Raw genomic sequence first — 17,794 nt, 5'->3', positions numbered from 1 at the left:
AAGCTCTGTTTTTAGTTTTTTGAGGAAACTCCATAGTGTTTTTCACAATGGCTGGAGTAATTTACATTCCCACCAACAGTAAGTGTTCCCTTTTCCCCACATCCTCACCAGCATTTGTTATGTTTGGTCTTTTTGATGGTAGCCATTCTAACTGGAGTGAGGTGGTATCCCATTGTGGTCTTGATTTGCGTTTCCCTGATGATTAGGGAGAGTACCCCTCATATTTAAAAGCACTTTAAAATGATCTGCTTTAAGTAATAGAAAAGATTATGCAACAGTTTGAAAGTATCTCTCAAGAAGAGAACACCAGTGCTCACCCCTCTCTTCGGCAGTGCCCGTTACCATTCCCATCCTCCTTTGCAGAGTGCAGAACTTGGTGGCGTGCGACTGTCAAACTGCTTTGCTCAGCCTTCCATTCCTGACACCATGTCAAGGGGCCCACTGCATTCCTTTTTTAAATCAGGAAAAGGCTTCACCTCGCTACCTTATTATTTATTCTGACTCAGTGCAGTATTTTCCCATACAACACCCTGGCACAGAACATTTTCACAGTTCTAGGACATGCAAGTCACTCATTTCAGCAGCAAGAGTGGCAGCACCGTCACCTCCAACAACTCTTGCTTCCTCCCTATCAAAACTATATGGCAAGTTCTCATGTTAGTCATTTCATATCCATAAGAAATCAAAACAATACTGGTTTTCTGGACAAATTGCATGTGAAGTTTCACCATAAAAAATTAAAATAACTGTCATGTTTGACCATATACTCAGTTTCAAGCACTGTGCTAAATTCTTTCCACAGTTTATTTCATTGTATACCCATGACCACCCCGCAAGACACGCATTGTTGTCCCTATTTTACAAAATTTGCAATGGATACCCAAGCACACATCATGGGTAAATAGCTAGATTTTGCATAGATCAATCTAGACCTTTCCTTCTACAATATGCCTCCTCTTTTGTGCACATTATCATGGACTATTCAACAAATAACTGTGTCATTCTTGTGTAAGGAGCAACACCACGCCAGATACAGAATTAAAGAAAGCAAAACTATCTGTGTCTTCATGGGTTTGCCATCTCGTAGAAGACAGAGATGTTAAATACATAATCATGGGGCCGGCGATCTGGCACAGCGGGTTAATACCCTGGCCTGAGGCTCCGGCATCCCATATGGGCACTGGTTCGAGAACTGACTGCTCCTCTTCTGATCCAGCTCTCTGCTATGGCTTGGGAAAGCAGTGGAGGATGGCCCAGGTCCTTGGGCCCCTGCACCCACGTGGGAGACCTGGAGGAAGCTCCTGGCTCCTGGCTCCAGATCAGCACAGCTCCAGCCGTTGCGGCCAGTTGGGGAGTGAACCATCGGATGGATGGAAGACACCTCTCTCTCTCTCTCTCTCTGCCTCTCCCCCGACTTTCGAATAAATAAATCTTTAAAAAATAAATAAAAAATAAATATATAATCACAAGGTTACATAACTACACACTGGGAAAAGTACCCTAAGGGGGCAGGCACCCGGCCTTGTGGCTAAGAGGCCTCTGTCTCCTATCAGAGTGCCAAGGTTCCATACCTGGCTCCAGCTCCTGACTCCAGCTTCCTTCTAATGCAGACCCTGGGAAGCAGCAGTGATGGCTCAAGTATTCGCGTCCCTGCTACCCCTCTGAGAGATCTGGACTGAGTTCCTGGCTCCCAGTTACAGCCCTGACCCAGCCCTAGCTAGCTAGTACAGGTGTTTGGGGGAGTGAATCAGTGGGTAGGAGCTCTCTCTGTCTCTCCTTCCCTGTCTCTCTGCCTCTCAAATTGAAAAAAAAAAAAAAAAAAAACCAGAAAAGTTGGACAGTGCTATGAGCGAGGGTGGAACCTGGGTTGGGGGGTACTGTGGGAGACAGAGAGTGTATTTGAACTCTGTGAAAAGCCTTGTCCTCCACGAAGGGATTTTGAAGTCAGGAGCTGCGGGGGAGCAGTGTTTGCTGAGGAAGAAGCTTACCTGGCTGAGGTGTGCTTCAGCAGTAATGCTGGGCAGGCGGGCTCCCGGTCGGCCACCCTGGCCACGTGGCTTTCCTTCCGTCCCCAGTCGCCTGCCTCCGGGGTGTCTTCTGCATGTGTCCTTGTTTCAGGCGATGCTGCGCCTTGGCTACGTCTCCTGCTCAGCAGGGCCAATCAGCACCATCTCCTCAATGACCCTCAGCTGCAGGAAGCGTTCCCACTGAAACCAACACCCTTTCAGAAAGGAACACGTGGCCCGCATGATTAGAAAACACGCTACACTCGATTCAGCAGGCTTGAATCCAAAAGATTTCAACAATATTATTACAACGGGCCGGGGGGTTGGGGGCGGGGGAGGACAAGCCTACTTGTATGCAGGCACCAAAATCGCTGTAGCATCAGCGGCTTCCGCTCACGCAGGCTTGGTTTTGCTGCCATCTGCTGCTCGGCTCTGCGTGGTGCACGGCGACTCTCAGACGCCTCGTGGCGGAGCCAAGGTCAGAAGAGAAACTGTGAGGAACAGGTGAACTTCGCACACACAGGTGTCCGGTAAGGCCGGTGGTGTCCGTCCTGGGCTGAATGGGGCTGCTCCGTCTCGGAGGTCACTGGGCAGCTAGGTCCAGAATCTGCTGTTTTGAGAGGTAGGAAAAATACCCTGACTGAATGACCAAAGTACTCAATGTGGTGTTTCTGCTACTGACCTATGTAAACACTCTCCTGGAAAATGAATGCGTCCACCCTACCCTTGGGATCAAATCCACACCCACCTTGCCCTAACCCCTGACTTGGGTTGTCTCCAACCCTCTGTTCCCACCATGCTGCGAATCATACGCCTGCCCCTCCCCACTTCTTTCCTGCCCTCCACCTTTGTCCACCATGTTCCCAAGGCCTGAAATGACCTAGAATATCTGCCCTTTCTCTTCTATCTCACTTTCACCCAATACAGATCTCAGCTTAAAGATTATGTTCCCTGGAAAGTCTTGAACCCTCCGTGCCTTTCCCACGTCCTCTCCCACATGCTCCTGGCCACCTCTGTCTAAGACAAATCATACATACTGAACAAGAGGTGGACACATAGATCAATGGAATAGAATGGAAAGCCTAGAAATAGACCCACAAAAACACAATCAATTGATTTTATGTATTTGTTTATTTACTTATTTATTTGGAAGTCAGTTACAGGGAACAGAAGGAGGGACAGAGAGAGAGGTCTTCCATCCACTGGTGCACTCCCAAAATAGCCTCAATGGCCAGAGATAGGCTGATCCAAAGCCAGGAGCCAGGAGCTTCTTCTGAGTCTCCCACATGGGTGCAGGGACCCAAGGACTTCAGCCATCTTCTGCTGCTTTCCCAGACACATTAGCAGGGAGCTGGATTGGAAGTGGAGCAGCCTGGACTCTAACTAGCACCCATAAGGGATGTAGGAACTGCAGAAGTCACTTTAACCCACTGTATCACAGCACCAACCCCAAGTCAATTGATTTTTAACCAAAAAAAAAAAAAAAAAAAAAAACGGAGGTAGTTTAATGAAAAAACGATAATCTTTTCAACAAATGGTGCCATAAAAATTGGACATCCATATGCAAAAAAGAAAAAAATCTTTCAATCTATAGCTTGTACTGTATACAAAAATTAACTCAAAATGTATAATAAATCTAAATATAAAATCTAAAGGCCGGTGCCATGGCCCAACAGGCTAATCCTGCACCTGCAGCACCAGCACACTGGGTTCTAGTCCCAGTCGGGGCACTGGATTCTTTCCCTGTTGCCCCTCTTCCAGTCCAGCTCTCTGCTGTGGCCCAGAAGTGCGGTGGAGGATGGCCCAAGTGCTTGGGCCCTGCACCCCATGGGAGACCAGGAGAAGCACCTGGCTCCTGGCTTTGGATCAGCGTGGTGCACCGGCCACAGCGCACCGGCCGTAGCGGTCATTGGAGGGTGAACCAATGGTAAAGGAAGACCTTTGTCTCTGTCTCTCTCTGCCCGTCAAAAAAATTAAAAAAAAATAAAAATAAATGTAAAACCTAAAACCATAAAACATCTAGATGAAAACACAGGAGAAAAATCTTTATAACCATAAACTAATCAAGGAAGTCTTAGGTCTGGCACCAAAGAAGAAATCTATAAAATGAACATTTTGAATTGGATTTCATCAAAATTTTAACTTTTTGCTCTGTGAAAGACATAATTAGAAAAGCCAGGCCATAGAGTAGAAAAAAAATTGTAAATTGCATATCAGACTAGATTTCTAATCAGAATAGATATGAGCTTTCTCAACTCAATAACAATCAAGCAGACTCAATTTTTTTAAAAAGGCAAAGATTTCAACAGATACTTTTCCAAGAAGATTTGGGTGGCAAATAAGCCCATGATATATACTCAACACAAATTACAACCACAGTGAGATCCCAGGACACAACTACTTGAATGTCTACACCTTTCTAAGGAAGGCAACGATATCCAGTGTTAGGAAGGATACGGAGCATCTGGAGTTCTCCTATGCTGCTGGTGGGAATGTAACCGGGGAGAGCCACCATCAAAGAGGTTATGTTTTTTCTCAGTTTTATTGTATCTTCATCTCTAACTACTTTAATCTGACATTAAATATACACTTGTCAAATGACCTGACAATTCCATCCCTAGAAAATTACTCAAATGAAATGAAAACCTCCAGACTCACAAGCCTGTGTTTATTTTTTTTTTTATTTTTTTTTAAAGTTTTTTTTTTTTTTTTTTTTTTTTAATTTTTGACAGGCATAGTGGACAGTGAGAGAGAGAGACAGAGAAAGAAAGGTCTTCCTTTGCCGTTGGTTCACCCTCCAATGGCCACCGCTGCAGCCGGCGCACCGCGCTGATCCGATGGCAGGAGCCAGGATCCAGGTGCTTTTCCTGGTCTCCCATGGGGTGCAGGGCCCAAGCACTTGGGCCATCCTCCACTGCACTCCCTGGCCATAGCAGAGAGCTGGCCTGGAAGAGGGGCAACCGGGACAGAATCCGGCGCCCCAACCGGGACTAGAACCCGGTGTGCCGGCGCCGCAAGGTAGAGGATTAGCCTATTGAGCCACGGCGCCGGCCACAAGCCTGTGTTTATAGAGGCCTTACGCATGATTGCTAAAGACTGGAAACAACCAGTATGTCCTTTATCTTGAGAGTGAGTAAACTGAACTATGGTACCACTATTCAATGGAGTACTATACAGCAATAAAAAGGAATAAAGAGTCAGTACATGCAACATGGTCAATCTCAAACACACTGTGCTAAATGAAAGAGGCCAAGCTCCAAATGCCATGTTCTGTGTGCTCCCAACTGTACAGCCCCCTGGAGAAGATCAGCTAGATGCTCCGAGAACAGATCGGTGGTTTCCAGGCACTGGGGAAGAGGAAGGGCTTGATTACAAAGGGCAGAGGGAAGGAAATGTCTTAGAGTAAGGGAACTGTTCTGAGTCACAAATGCGCCGGTGTTTCTTTCTACAACCACACATTTGCTAAAACTCATAGAACTACATTCCAGAAACAATTTTATTTTATGATAATTTTAAAATATTATAAATAGAAAAAAACAATCACAGGGTAGCTACTGGCCCCATAGGGTGATTTGGCAGGATTTGCCCAATGGCGCCCCCTTTTGGAAACAAAGGCCCTGCAGTCCTTGTGTTCCCTGAACAGCAGAGGATACAGGCTAGATTTCAGCCTGTTGGCCTCCATTTTCACCCGAGGCCAAATTTAGTGCGCAAACCGCTCAGTTCTCCCCGGTCAGCCTGGCCGGGATGCTGATCAGCTGTTGAGTCGTGTTTCTCTCCACTCCCTCTGGGTTCTTCAAAGAGCTTTCCGAATTCATCACCACCACCAAAGCAAGGTGCTCCGTGGCCGGCACAACCCGGGTTGGGCGAGCAGCTGAGAGAGTGAGCCATGCCTCCTGGAAGCCAGCCCTGAACAGCCCCTGGTGCTGAGGCCCCCTCCTGGGAAGCCCGAGAGCTCTCTTATTTGTCACTACTAACGGGAGAGGTGCTGACTCGGCCGTGATGTAGATGGGGAGAGGCAGGTTCCTGCCCAGATCAACCCCGAGCTCTTTCATGACGAGGAAAGGTTCGCAAACCTGTGTCCCCACAGAGCCTTGATTCCTGCCAGGAAACAGCTTGAACAAAATGTACTTTCTTAAAGGATATGGAGAGAAAAAAAAAAAAAAAAAAAAAAAAACCTCAGGCTCAGAGAGAAAGAGGATATTTAGATAAGACCTCTTACACAACCCAATAATGTCTATGATTGACAAGGTGTTTATTTCCTTTCTTTGCTAACATGGATGTATGTTTCAATTAAAGAATAAAAATGAGCCGAAGCCTTCACGTTATAGTAGGAAAATGCAGCATTCAAATGTTTGCCTCTACATTTCCATAAATAAGGCTCCTGGGATCTGTACGTTCTGACATCTCTGGAGACAAACACGGTACGTGAAAGGGGGCCACTGCGTGGAGACACGGCTCAGCCTCCCGTTTGTTCCGGGGGATATCCTTCTCATAAATGGGGAGAAGCTGTCACACCAGGCCTCTGGGTTGCAGTAGGAGGGACACATGCAAAGCATTTCAGGATCCTTGGGGGAAAGGGAAAACAGCTACCGGCAGCATTTTTAGGATGGATGTTGATAATATGGTAAGAGCGCTCGGGTACTCCGGGCGTGGGTGAGGCAAGCAGGAATGCAACAGGGACTCACTGGGCACTGGGCTTGTGCTGGCCCGTCCACTGTTGCCCCTGCTATGGTCAAGGTGCCGTCAGGGCCAGGGTCGCCGGTAAGTACCGTCAGCTGACCAAGGCACTAAGAGAATTAACAGCCACGTAGTCGGACAGAGGCTGGAAGCGGCCAAGCAACGTCTGCCTCCCGGCCTGCAGCACCCTCTCCCACAGTCAGCCAGAGAACAGCAACGTGGCCATTCCTCCGACTAGGCAGCTCTAGGTGTGCACACATCTCCTTTTGCGTTTCTCGGACCTCCCTGGCGGCTGACCCTTGTCTGTTCTGGAGGGGCACAGAGGATCCCAGCTAACACGGCGCATCTTCCACCTCCGCCGCAGCTCCTGAACCCGACTTCAGGCAAGAAGGAAGACTGTGCCTTGGAGAGTAATTAAGAGCAAAGCCTTGGGCGCTGTAGCATAGGGGGTAAAGCCTCTGCCTGCAGTACTGGCATCCCATATGGGCGCCGGTTCAAGTCCCGGCTGCTCCGCTTCTGATCCAGCTGTCTGCTGTGGCCTGGGAAAGCAGTAGATGATGGTCTGAGTCCTTGGGCCCCTGCACCCATATGGGAAACCTGGAAGAAGCTCCTGGCTCCTGGCTTCGGATCAGCGCAGCTCCGGCCATTGCAGCCATCTCTGCCTCTCTGTAATTCTGACTGTCAAATAAATAAATAAATCTTTTTAAAAAATCCTCTGTGTGGCCTTGGGTCAGTCACTTATAGCACATTGATGCTGCATTTTCTCATCTGTAGAATGGAGACCCTGCTAACCTCCTAGAGTTTTGTGGGGGAGTAAATGAGATGGTATGGCTGAATGGTTCCTTAGAGGATGAGACCCAGAGCAAGCCCATACTCAGTAAATGGCTGTTTTTAACATTTTTACTCATTCTAAAGGCAGCCTGCAACAAGGCCAGGGAATGTGGCCCCAGTTCTGCTGTCTGTGGTCTCCAAGGAGAACCTGAGCAGGCATCCTAATGATCTCCCCGGGAGACGTTCACAGCAGAGACCCCTGCACCAAGTGTGGCCACCGTCCTCCTGGCTCCCGAGTCGGGGGGCCCTTTCTCTGACACTGAGGCAGAAGCCTGAACTGCCGCCTCCCCTCCACACACAGCAGATCTGCCTTTGCAGGCTGCTGGCCAAGAAACTCCTGACTACCCAACTAAAATGCCTGAGTCCAGGTGTTGGTGAACAGCCCAGTCCTCTGCAGTGCTGGGGAGGAAAACCATCCATCTTTTTTTTTTTTTTTTTTTTTTTTTTTACAGGCAGAGTTAGACAGTGAGAGAAAGACAGAGAGAAAGGTCTTCCTTCTGTTGGTTCACCCCCAAAATGGCCACTACAGCCAGCGCCCTGCACTGATCTGAAGCCAGGAGCCAGGTGCTTCTTCCTGGTCTCCCATGGAGTGCAGGGCCCAAGCACTTGGGCCATCCCCCACTGCCTTCCCAAGCCACAGCAGAGAGCCGGCCTGGAAGAGAAGCAACTGGGACAGAATCCGGCGCCCCGACTGGGACTAGAACCCGGGGTGCCGGCACCGCAGGCGGAGGATTAGCCTAGTGAGCCGTGGCACCGGCCCATCCCATCTTTGGCTGTGACATACACCCTGGCTGTCTTCTGGTCTGACCAGAAGCACGCCCTCAGGATCCCCGCAGCAGCCCGGGCCCCTGCATGCCTCCCCTTCGTAGCCTGAACCACCTTCCTGGATACGCTTGAATCACCCCTGACCCGGCACAGGGTCTGTTCCCAGAGGGTGGAGGCGACGGGTGGTGGTTGCTCTTGAGGCAAACAGCAGAATGATTAAGAATCAGCCTCCAGAATCAAGTCCCCATCACAGTGACTCTGGGCAAGTATTCCCTGGACTTCAGTAAAGGGGAAATAATAGAATGTATTGGAGACAGTTGAATGAGGCTTTTACAGCACTTGCACGTAGTGGCATCCAGCAGACGCATGCGCACACCACCGTTACTGCCCTGGGGAAAATGAACAGACAAGCCCCTGGTAAGAAGGGTGAGAAGGAACAGGCACAAGGACATGGGGGGAGCGGTCCCTGAGGAGCAGGGACGCCTGACCTGGGGGCTCTTCCCAGCCACCATCCCGACCAACACAGTCCCGCTCCAGGGCCCCCAAATACAGGAGCTCCTTCCTCAGCCCGATTTCAATATTCCAGACGCTGGACTCCTGCCAGTGTCTCAAAGGGCTTTAAGAACTAAGAGGCAAGGAAGAGCTTTCTCAGCAGCTTCCAGTCAATTCTAAAGAAATGCCTCTCATTTTTCTCTACCAAGAAAGCAATTTTCCTAGGGGGCCTAAAGCTTGACGTTCCTTGGAGATTTATCGCCATCTAGAGGATGCAGTGTCACAGTGCAAGACAAATGTGGCCCAGGAAATGCTCTCAAAGACGCTTCTTTCTCCGGGGGGGGGGGGGGGGGGGGGCACTCCCATGGGACGTGATGCCAGGGACCGACAGCATGCCTGTCACCCAAGAGGGGAAAGGGTGCCATTTAGACAACTTTCATTTTAAAAAAAAATCTCGATATATCAATTGTATTCTTTATGTCCATTGTTCTGAAAATGATTATTTGGGGTTTTTTCTTCTTAATTCCTTGGAGATTCTTTACATTTATGTGAGGGTCTCACATATACTTTTCTAGAGGTGGCACAACACACAGTCCTCCAGGATTAACCAAACCCCAGGTCATATGGCACCATCGTATGTGCTGTTGCAGAGAGGTTTGAATTGGTAGGAGACAGGATTTGATCTGGGAGTCATGTGAACAACGCATAGTACACTCTCATTCTTCTTCCTCTTCAATTCGTTCCCAAATCCTCTGTGAAATGACACTCACCCCTACTGTTTCCCTGAAACTGCCCTACCAGTGGCATCAGCCGATGTCATCCTCACTGATCCTAACTTCACATATTTGAAGACTTTCTTCCACCTTTGTGACTTCTCCTTCTTCCCTTCATTCTCAAATCTGCCTAGTCCCTATTCTGATTTTATTTATGTATTTATTTATTTGATTTTATTTGAAAGAGAGAGATAGAGAGAATCTTCCATCAGCTGGTTCACTTACCAATTGGCCACAATGACCAGAGCTGGACCAATCCGAAGGCAGGAGCCAGGAGCTTCTTCTGGGTCTCCCACATGGGTGCAGAGACCCACTTAACTGGGCCATCTTCCTCTGCTTTCCCAGGCACATTAGCAGGGAGCTGGGTCGTAAGTGGAGCAGCAAGGAATTGAACTGGCGCCCATATGGGATGCCAACACCACAGGTGAAGGCTTAACCCACTACACCACCGCACCAGACCCCTGCCTACATCTTAACTGTTACTGTCTCCTTGGACTTCTGTCCTTGGCCTTATTCTTATCTCACTTTTGAACAGAGGTCCTCAAACTTTATTGGACATCAGTATCAGCCCATACTGATACCAGGAAAATTTTAAAAACCTACATAACTGTAGTTGTCAAGACCCTACTTGGGGGCATCTATGATTTGAAAATTTTCCCCAGACTCTGATGTGTTGAGAATCAGTAAGTATTCCTAGAAAGCTGCACTCACAGCTACTGGTCATTGCCTCCATGACAAAAAAGATTCTAGTAACTTGGAGATGCTGGGGCTGTCTCACATGTGCTCGTCCACACATCCAGCCCATAGTCAACCTCAGTTTCCACCTCCACCTCCTCCTCAAGGGTTCTCCTCAGCTGAGTGTGGCTGCCCACAGTGGGCAGCCTACTGCTTCTGCTGAGTGCTAGTCTCTTCCTTAACCATAATTGGTGGGAAGCACTCAAGGTGACAGTGCTCTGTTAAAGATGAGCAGGGGTAGCCATCCCTAGGGAGATTCGCCCAAAAGCAGAGCCTGAGGCAAGGATGTGGTGGAGATGACTTACGTAAGAATCTAGAGTGCATGAAAGAAAGAATGAGACAGGGAAGAAGGAAAGGAAATTCTAGGTTGTGTTGTCCAGGTTACCACTGTAAGGAATAAGTATGGTCCAACCAGCGGCCCCCAGAAGCATACAGGACGTCTCCAGTGTGGTCCACTTGAAGGGGCAGTGGCTGGAGTATTTCTCCACTGGTCCCCAGAGCCCACTGATTGACAGTTGCTACAGGAGCATTGGCTCCCCTGCATTTCTGGGCTGCAATTGCACACGAACCGAGAGAGCTTCTAGAGAATCAGCGAGGGCCCCAAGGCAGACATCAGAAAGATACACAAAGCAAGTCTGAGTTCACCGGAACCATACGCCATAGCTGCTGCTGAAACCAGAGATGGGAAAAGGGAAGATGACATGGGCACTAAAATCAAGCCAGACTCTCTACTCTCTTATGTTATACTCTGGGCAGGGAGCACCAAAGCACTGACATGTATTCCCCCAGTGTTGTTTTCAGAGTGATTCTTTGAGTTTTCCTTAATAGCTTCAACACATGAATACTTAAATATCTATGGGATCCAGACGTGAATCCAATGCACAGAAAGAAAGAAACGAATCCACGCTGTTCTTAGAATCACCAGCCCCCTCCTGCACTAGTGAATCAAAGCCATGTGCCCCCGAGTGCAGGGATTGTGGATGTATTTGGTGTCCCAGAATGGCTGCAGGAGTTTTACCCAGAACCTTTCAGGCAAGGTCAGCTGGAAAGCTTCAGTCTGCTGCACTGGAATAAGTCTCCTCCACAGAGTTCCTCCAGTCCCAGCGCTTTTCCTGATGTGCCCTGTGTGTCTGAATACCGTGCGCTAGCAGCTTTGCCTCCATGAGCCCCCTACCGTCTGAATCTCCAAGCCAGATCGCTGCCCTGTCTACCGCAAATCTGACCGCCTACTGGACACCTTGATCTGGATCCTCCCAAGAAGCTCAAATTCAGCATAAGTAAACCCAAACTTGTTATCCCTCTCCCCCAATCCCTCCACAAATCCTCCCTCCTTTCTTGCATTTCCCATCTCCATGAACAATACCTCTATCGACCTGGGAACCCACAAGAGAAACAATCTGTGTTCTACCTCTTCTGTGGCCATCTGCGTCCAATTAATCACAAGTTCATTTCCACTGACCGTGAAATTTGCCTCAAGTGAATTTGCCTAAAATTTGCTTACCTGAAATTATTACTTTATTAATGATCAATATGCCACATGATCTTTGAGGATTTTTTGCTTAATATTCAGAATTAAGAGTTCTAAGTTGTTTTTTAATGCTCCAGAAAACTTTGAACCTCATTTTAAATTTTACATAATTATGCATGATACAGCATTCTATTTACTTATGCATAATATGCATTTTACTGCTATTATTTTGTATACTTTGCCTGTTTTTTCTACTTTACATTCTTTTCTACACAAGTATTTTTGAAATATGCTATTTGTAGCAATAAATATTTACAAAATCTGCAGCCTTTCAAAAAGAATTTCAAAGTGAATTTTCAATTCACTTGTACTTTTTTCCTATCTCTATGTTGTCTTTGTTTGTCCTGCATGATAAACTATTAACTAAATAGCATACATGATGTCCAATAGCATAAAAAAAAAAATAAGAAAAGTATGAAAAAGATGTTGGGAGGGGCCAGCACTGTGGCGCAGTGGGATAAAGCCCTGGCCTGAAGTGCCAGCATCCCATATGGGCGCCGGTTCTAGTCCCGGCTGCTCCTCTTCTGATCCAGCTCTCTGCTATGGCCTGGGAAAGCAGGAGAAGATGGCCCAAGTCCTTGGGCCCCTGCACCCATGTGGGAGACCCAGAAAAAGCTCCTGGCTCCTGGCTTTGGATCAGCACAGCTCTGGCTGTTGCAGACAATTGGGGAGTGAAGCAGCAGATGGAAGACCTCTCTCTGTCTCTACCTCTCTCTCTGTAACTCTGTCTTTCAAATAAGTTAAATAAATCTTAAAAAAAAAAAAAAAGAAAGAGAAAAGAAGAAGAGGAGGAGGAGGAGGAGGAGAAAAGAAAAAGATTTTGGGAAAGAGTTGCACAAAAATACTCATAGCAGCCCCAAACCCAAAATAACCCAAATGCTCATCAATTGGTACATAGAATTCAAAAAGGATGAAGAATCACTATGTTCCTAAATTTGTATTTATGAAATGCATCAAGTTTGTATACCTTAAATAAAAGGTTTCTAGGTTAAAAAAAGGAATACTGATACATGCAACAGCATGGATGAATCTAAAAAACATTATGGTGGGCAAAACACAGCAGAAAGAGAAGACTATGTACCATATGATGCTACTTACATGAAATCATAGGAAACAGTAGAGACAGAAAGCAGATCAGGAGTTGCCTGGGGACATTGGTGGGGGAGAGATTGACTTAAAAGATCTCGGAAATTTGAGATGCGGAAAGATCAATTTACTCATCCATTTTCACATAGCTAGAAAGTGGGCTGGATCCAAATCCAAGTTCTATTGTTACCATTCATGCATCTCTGATCACAAGTTTCGTGACAATTGTTTCATTCAATCAACCTGCTTGACTCTAGAATAGTGTTTCTCAATATTTTTTACTAATATCTGTCCTCATAAAGATGATTTTTAGATTTTTCCCCAAATTGTCCTCCAGTGATATTGCATATATATTTACATACTGTAGCCTTTGCACAGCTACAACTCGTTATTTATAATATCTAAGATTTCCTTCCTCCATCCCTACAACCCATCTTTACCCCCTTGGAGATACTATCTGTGTATTGAGAAGACAGAGTCTAGAAGCTACCACTTTGGTGGAGGATTAGGAAACACCCTGGTCATCACTGGCACAGTCATCAGTGATTCCCATGTATGTGATAGAATCATGTAGCCAGCTGCATCTCTTTGTATTGATTTATTTCATCTCAATCACAAACAGTTTCCAAAACACCTCCTCTTTAGGGTGTATATATTTCAAACACACAACCCTCATGCACTGTCTTCACCTTTCAGGTTAGAATGAATTATTTTACAGGGCCAGTGCTGTGGCATAGTGGGTAAAGCTGCTGCCTGCAGAGCCAGCATCCCGTGTGAGTGCCAGTTTGAGTCCTAGCCTCTCCACTTCTGATCCAGCTCTCTGCTATGGCCTGGGAAAGCAGTAGAAGATGGCCCAAGTCCTTGGGTCCCTGCACCATCGAGGGGGAAGAAGCTCTTGGCTCCTGGCTTCAGACTGGCACAGCTGCAGCCTTTGCAGCCATTTGGAGAGCGAACCATCAGATGGAAGACCTCTCTCTCTCTCTCTCTCTGCCTCTCCTCTCTGTGTGTAACTCTTTCAAATAAATAAATAAATATTTTTAAAAAATTAATTATTTTACACCACTGTGGGGAGCAATCCGGACTAGACTAAGTTACTCAAATTAGGACTTATTCTATGCATCTGCTCTCCCACAATATGGCGCTGGGAGAGAAGTAAACAGCTTCCGCACAGCTGCCTCCAGTTCAACCAATTAACTGTAGGACTTGCTCCTGATTGGAGAGCAGCGTACTCGGCGTGTGGGCAGCCGAGTTGGGATTGGCAGAGGAGGACTATAAAGGAGGAGAGAGACGGCATGCACCAGGAACATCTATGGGGAACATCTAAGGGAACCCGTGCAGCCCCCGAGAAAGCCGGCCGGCGGTGTGCCGCTCCCCTGCGGAAGTGGGGAATGCGGCCAGGGGGAACTGCCCTTCCACGGAGGTGGAAGGGATAGTAGCCAACCCGGGAAGAACCAGCAGCAAACCCGGGGAGGGCCGAGCAGACGAAAGAACAGCGCAGGGTCCTGTGTTGCTCCTCCACGAAGAGGGGGAGCGACAACCACAAAAACTCTACGTAGAGATGATTTGGAGCCAGGAAAATCTGGTGGCTAGTGTCATTTGTGTCTTCCCAGGACTTTTCTTATCCTCCTGTTTCTAGCAAAGATAGCAACCCCATCTGCCCTTGGGAAACTCTCTTCCCTGACTGCACATGGTTCTCCTGAAGCTTGCAATCGCAGTGCAGCAGCTAGCCCTGGTTTCAGGGTTTTGTGAGGCGTGTGATCTAAATCAACCAATCATATGTCTTCAAACTCATGGTCACGTGATCGATCCCAGAGCTGAGCATACACTAAAAGGCCAGAGTCATACCTGGTTTTTAAAATGTGATCACAATGAGGACCAAATTCCCTATCTTAAACCAAGAATACTAAGATTATAACCCCAGAAGAGTTCTAAGATGAGGCCCTGCGGTGAGCATTTAGCCTATTGGTTAAGATAGAACAGCCTACATCAAGTATGTGGTTTCAATCCCAGCTCCAGCTCCTGCTAATGTGGACCCTAGAAGGCAGCACTGATGGATTCCTGCCACCCACAGAGGAGACCTGGATTGCATTCCCAGCTAACAGCTCCAGGCCTGCCCAACCCCAGCTTTGCGAGCATTTGGTGAGTAACCCAAAAGATTGGAGTCAATGTCTCTCTCTCTCTCTCTCTCTCTTTCTCTCTCTCTCTCTTTCTCTCTCTTTCTCTCTCTCCCTCCCTCATTTCCTCCTTCCCTCCCCCTAAGATAAATAAATTTTAAAAGAACATAAGCCCTTGTGAGAAATGTCAAAATAAGTCTTACAAAATGTCAGCAATGCAGCCCACCTCCCACTTCCTCACAGGTGTGCAGTAGTGAGCAGCCCCGCCCTGTGACTACAGCAGCCACGCCTCCTATTGTGAGGGGAAGGGGATATTGAATAAAACAGTTTATACCAAACATTCTATCTACTTAGAACAAAGAAGACTAGTTCAGGAGACAATACTTACCTCAAATGGTACAATTTCAAAGTCTGCATCATTTGAGTAAAAAAAAAAAAAAAAACTATACTGAGGCAGAGAGTTCTTCTTGGTGCCTACCAAATCACAACACATAAATAATTCACTATTAAATGTACATAGGCAGCTCTGATTTAAGCTCCTGGGAGAGGAAAAGCATCTAAATATAAAAACAATCACTAATCTGATTTCACAGGAGGATTTCCAACTCCAAATTCTTTATGTAATTTACTCCTATCCATCATATATGTGTCAAAAATCACAGCTAATCATTTTTGCACATTCTCTTTAGAGAAACTATTCACCAGCTTCTAGTCTTTTAATTCACAGACCAGGAACCCACGGTGATGAATAGAGTATGTTAGAAGAAACTTTGGGTGCTTTGTATAAACTGATGTTTAAAATCATTTATCCTTTCTCCTGAAAATAACAAACTTCTAGCTGCCTAACACATAATGGAATTTAATGCCCCGTGAATAGATTAAGTGGCCAAATCTTTTTTTAAAAAATCAGAATAGGTTCATCAGAGAACCTTATTAACACTTGCTATTCACATACACATAACACATCTGCTATCGCTATAGTGGACTACAACCATATACTCCCCAAGCTGTCTAGCAGAGAACAGAGCTGGGAACCCATTCAACTGGTTGACTGACGACACCCTGGTGACTGCTTACACGCATGGCACACATGATAGTAGCTGATAGAGGGCAATGCTTGAACGAGCCAATCACATGCTGTGATAGCTTCAAGGCAACTTACAAAGATTTTCAGCTCCACAAAGCCTGACGAAGCTGTTCTGCCAATAGCTACAGGTCTGTTCTGGTGCCTGGCCTAGACTGAACAAAGCATCCTAGAATTCACCATTGATCTTGCTATGGCTAGAACATGATTTGGCTCCCCAACTCATGCAGATGCTTAAACCCTGAAGTCGTATATAAATTAAGGGTAGAGGCTTGATCTAATTCTGGTGTCTAGGAGGTGAGCCTGTGGGGGTGTGCCCTCAGAAGGCGGATCTCCCCAGAGGGTTGGTCAGCAAAGCCGAGCCGGGCCTGGTTGCTCTTCCTGCTTCCTGGCCCTCCAGGTGAGTGCTCCTGCACACCCACCGCACCATGGCCAGCCTGCAGCCTCACCAGACACCACACTGATGAAGCTTAGACTGTGAACCTCCAAAACTGTGAACCAAAATAGACTCCTTCCTTCTTAAGAAGCTCCTTTCAGGTATTTGTGATATAGTAACAAAAAGCTGACTAACACAGCTTGTTGCTGATTCAGCTAAGGACAACAAGACAGACTGTCCTTCAGCCTCCTTGACAACGGAACCTGGCTTCACAGTGACACCTGAAATACGCACAGGGAACAACCGTGTATCCTATCAATAAGTGCCCCATTTAGTTGGGGTTCAGTACATGTTTTTCTTTCGTTTTCAGAAATTTAGCTTCCAAATTACACATGGGCCTAATGTGAATGAGACTAGAATCCTAAGAGAAAGGTTATATATTCTGTACCATTTCTAGCCAACTAACAAATAAATGTTTATTCAGAGCTTACATCACAAAAATAGGAGCTACCATCTCTCCCTCTAAGAGAGCTTCCATCTAGCAACAGAAATAAGATGTGGACAAATTAATGTGGTTGTTTTCTATTGAGTGTCAAATTAGAAGGCCCTTCATACAAGTCCCTACTCAGAGGACAAATGATTATGCAACTTTTGTATTCATAGGAATATAGTAGTCAAGAAAAGGGTTTTAATAGCAAAGTTGCATGTGTAGATTTCTGTAATAGCTTCAGATAAGGTAAGGATAGCAATAATGGCAGCTATGTACATATGTATGTATGTCAAACCTTGAACGAATTATTCCATATGTATTATCCCATTTAATCTGCACTACAACCCTAGAAACTTAGTGCTACTATTTCCTTCTTGTAAATGAGACCTCCACCTCGGTAATCCTAAAACACTGTTTCCTTATAGTTTTGAGAGTCCTCTGAAGGCATTTCAAATGTGCCCCTTAACTAGTCCTATTGATTCTTCCGTGGGATTCGCTATTTCCCTCCTTTTCTGTTCCAGCTCTTGGACATTACTGCCTGTACTTCAAATAGCCCCAGTTTCACTATCTGTTTTATGCACTAAACCACACAATTTCATGCCTTAAAATATTGGGAGTGGATTACTCCACTGAATCCACATGTTGACCAGCTGTTTCATCTAATGTCATCTGGGATATTGGGATGGCCCCATCCAAAATCACTTCACTCCCGGCTGGCAAATAATTCTGGCTGTCAGCTGGGAGCCCCAACAGTCCTGTCTATGTGGTAGCTTGGGCTTCCTCACTGCATGAAGACTGCATTCCAAGAAGGAGCATCCCAAGCAGCAAAGTTAAACA

At 46.6% G+C, this 17,794-nt stretch overlaps 1 long non-coding RNA gene across 1 annotated transcript in view; it reads right to left on the bottom strand.

Moving 5' to 3' along the window:
- Positions 1-15,268, bottom strand: part of LOC138845368 (uncharacterized) — a 328,457-nt gene extending 313,189 nt beyond the window's left edge. Inside the window, exons 1-2 of the long non-coding RNA XR_011382415.1 lie at positions 15,211-15,268; positions 1,989-2,616 (exon numbers count right to left, since the gene is read on the bottom strand). This is a non-coding gene — a long non-coding RNA (uncharacterized lncRNA). The remainder of the gene's footprint in view (positions 1-1,988; positions 2,617-15,210) is intronic.
- Between the last annotated feature and the right edge of the window lie 2,526 nt (positions 15,269-17,794).

The sequence above is a fragment of the Oryctolagus cuniculus genome, chromosome 15 (genome assembly GCF_964237555.1).
Source record: "Oryctolagus cuniculus chromosome 15, mOryCun1.1, whole genome shotgun sequence".
Taxonomy (NCBI): domain Eukaryota; kingdom Metazoa; phylum Chordata; class Mammalia; order Lagomorpha; family Leporidae; genus Oryctolagus; species Oryctolagus cuniculus.
This window is presented reverse-complemented; position numbering and strand designations above follow the sequence as displayed.